Genomic DNA, 3,900 nt, shown 5'->3' on the forward strand with positions numbered 1-3,900 from the left:
TCTCCCCAGCCCCAACAAGGCTCTTCTTAAAGTCCTCATATCCCTTGCAACAAGGTGACTTATTGGAGAAACCAGGGGAGATCTGAATCGGAGCCACATGGTTATGGTCAGATTTCAGGGTGTTCTTACGCGTCGAATGCTTCAGGTCTGTTCACCCCTCGCACGAAGCCTCAGGAGCAACAGTTTGCTTGTGGACTCATCGTTTCATTCCTTAATTGAAACAAAAAGCCAAGGCTAGCTGAATTTTCAGAGATATACCTGAAATATCCTTTAAGAATGATATTTTATGCTATTTTGGAAACTGTAGCTCTGACTTGGTTCCTATGTCAGAACCCACGGCACACTTACTGAATTTCTAGCTCCATCTTATGCCTATGGAGACTCACATTTGAGAACTACAGGTAGAAATGTCTTTCTTGAATCTTTTTTCCAGTTTTGTAATATGGATGCTGACTTCTACTTTGGAGCTAAGGGGTCGCAGGAGGACAAAGTTCGTATTCAACCTCTCATGCTTTTATTATCAAGTTTATTTGTTTGTATTAAAAACATCAGGGAAACACAAACTCCTACCTTTGGGAAAGAAGGGGTTAACTTGCAAGATGCTAACTAGCTGGGTTGGATTATTACCTGCTCTAGGCAGGAATGCACCTAAGCCTGAGGGCTGCAGGCAATGGGGTCCCTAAGGGGTGCAGGGCATCTGTGGTCAGAGGCATTGTTTACTGCCTGCTCTGTGGGATGGAGGAAAGTGAATGTCATTTTATTGAAGTTAGGAGTGAAAGCAGAGTGGCAGAAGTCATTTCCTAGAGGTTTGAAATGATTGCACAGCTACAAAATGTGACAAAGAATGGCTTTAATTTTTTTTTTTAAACAAGACGAAAACATTGCAATAATTGTTTCTGGTAGCCAGAACATAAGCACACAATTTAAAGAGAGACTACCATTACTCAGGAGGTAAGAAAAGGCAGGCAAGGAAGACATCTTCACCTACTATTTGAGCGTAAAACCATCCAAAGCAAACAGAACTTTCCAGCCATGCCAGACATACATTGCTGTTCCCCACCTTCTTGCCTCTATCCTGATTCTCTCTCAGCTCCCATCACCATCCCATTGCCTTTTCAAAGACAGACTTAAATACCAAGCGGTGCCTAGCTGCTACCGCTCTTTACTTTCTGTGGTGTTTTTTCTTTGGGAACTTACTGCTTTTTCCATGGTTTGGGGGTGCAGCCTCACCTTACAATGCCAAGCATCATCTAACATTTGTCCTTGTTAGTCTCTGAATCTTGCACGGACTTTGCTGTTATGTCCTAGGCATTCAATAAATGTGATTCTTAACTGGGCAGTGGTCTTGTTCCTCAGCATTGAATTGGCAGTGCCTAGAGACACTTTGGGGGATTATAAGGCAAAGGGGTAGGGGTTGCTACTGGCCTCTGGTGAGTAGAGGTTGGAGACACAGGAGAATCCCATTTCCAACCCTTGGGAGGAACAAGTAATTATACAATCCAAAATAACCTAATCTTAAAGCTAAGAAATCTCAGTTTAAGTTGTGTTATGACAAAGCATTTGCTGACCTTGGACATTTTACAAGCCCTTGCTTCTCAGAGAAACGTTTATATATACATAAACATTGAGAACGAGCTAGTAGTAACAAGTTGACTTTTGATGCGTGGGGGAAACGGTTCGGCTTCTAAGTGTGATCGATGTTGGGAATTAGAAGTTAAAAGCTTTTGTTCATGCAGAGTTCTTCTGCAGGTTCACTCCAAAGTCTCCTGTACAGCTCTGTGAATCTAGTTGCAGGTGAATTTTCGAAAGAGCAGACCTTCATATCGAAGATCAATCCCATGGGGGTTTAGAATGACTTCTCCTGGTCATTTATAAACGGAGCCAGGGAACTTGGTGAATTTTATGTACTAAATGTAGCCATACTCCCACATAAAACTGCAGGGGGAACTGTACTTACGCAGGAGAGACACTGCTATGTAACTGCACGAGAACACAGCTTTCCGGCGACTTCCACTCACCTACTTAGACCGAAGAGGCTGTCAGTTAATTTAACAAACTACCCCCGTTCCCTGATCTTTGGGCCATAAAAATTGTTCATCTGCTCAGTCACAGGCCATTTAATTTTGGATGCATCGTTGCCAGTTGGTTGCAGTAATTAGCATTCCCTGTATTGAAGCGGCTTCCCTGAAGCTATGCTAAGTAGGGTTGCACTTTTGTGTGGAAACATAAGCTGGCTTGTGCAAATGAGCCTGGCCACCCATCTTAGGGACAGAAGCCCTAACTACCATCTTCTTGGCTCGGGGTGCCTTTCCAGGCCCACCTGCAGATCTTATTTACTGATTATTAATGACGAACACTGTAGGCAGCTGCGAAAGGCACAGCATGGCCGCTCAAAGCTGAGACAAGATGCTATCCTCGGTGGGACTGTAATTTTCTTGAATGACACCTGACTTCATTTTAATTTCTTTCTTTGCTCCAAATGCACTTGTGCTAGAGAAATGCAATAGAGAGTCAATGCGTTCCAGGTTTAATAGGCAGACTTGCAACATTTGTGGGTGCATCTGTTAGTTTCCTGGCAGAGGCGATGCGTTTGGAGAGGCAGTAGATGTGTGTGTGCTTGTTCCAGAGCTGGCACACGGCATGCAAGGCGATGATTCAGCAGAACCCCTGGAGAGACACCAGAGGACAAGGTTACCTGGTGGTTGGCTTTTTTACTAGTCTACGGAGATCACATATTATATAGATTTAAATATCTAACTTGATTAAATAAGAGCTAATCTTCCAACAGCCCCAGTGTTTATGCTTGGGAGATCTAGATTTTTTTATTCAGTTCAATTTAGAGGAAGCCAGTATTCTGCATAAAAGTCTGAAAATGAATGGCCTCATTAGGAATGAAAACGGGATTAGTTATTTGAAACACCCACATCTGTATTTTAGTTTGTACATCTGTAGTTTTGGTTTCCTGGGAAACCGCCATGCAAGGCTTTGTAAGAAGGGTGCATCATATATTGCTTTATATCCATGGAGATTTTATTTCCTTTTTTCCCTAACACACAGAACATAGTATTTCACCAGTGGAATTCATTTTGCATGGTTAATTTCCAGATTAATAGGATGGGCACCTTGAACGTAATTAAAAAGAAGTTAGGTTGCTTTCTCTGATCTGACTGATGCTCATGCAAAGATGGCTCTAGCTCCCATTTGCTGCCTCCTTGTCTTTTATTGCACGTCTCAATTGTTCAAGTGAATAAAAGCATCTTAAGTTGAAAATTTTCGAGGTGAGGAACTTATAAATTTTATGATGGATTAGCGATTTTGCTGTCCTATTCAATCACTATATTCTCTAAGCACAGTGAACTCTGTTAATTAAAAAATGATCTACGTAGTCTAGGTAAAATTAATCTTTATTTGCAAATGCTTTGAAGTAAAATGAAGTAAACATTGCAAAGAAGGAGAAGAGCCACTTTCAGCCTCTGTCGGATGTGCATGCACCTGGTGATTGTGAGTGACACGAGGGAGAAAAGCAACAAGCTTATTATCATTGCTACCAGACTTTCTACTTCTTTGCAGGCGTCCGCAAAGGCTCGGTTTTTATAAGAGTGAAGACAATACTAATAACCAATTAAGAACAATAAATGTCGGAGGACAGAAAGAAAAGGAAAAAGAACTGGATTCAATTCAAGTAATCTCTTGCGTCATTTGTTATTTAAAACAAACAAACAATAAACAGAAAGGAAGAAAATAAAAAAGAAAGAAATGGAAAAAGAATCCCCAGAATCCACAACAGAATAGCCACAGCAGGAGAAGAAACAAGAAAAAAAAATCACTTCAGAACCCCATTTTCAAAACCGCTTTTAACTAAATCGCGGGAGCTAAAGCAGGAAAAAAGTGAGACAACTT

Source organism: Microtus ochrogaster, unplaced genomic scaffold (genome assembly GCF_000317375.1).
Source record: "Microtus ochrogaster isolate Prairie Vole_2 unplaced genomic scaffold, MicOch1.0 UNK2, whole genome shotgun sequence".
NCBI classification, from domain to species: Eukaryota; Metazoa; Chordata; class Mammalia; order Rodentia; family Cricetidae; genus Microtus; species Microtus ochrogaster.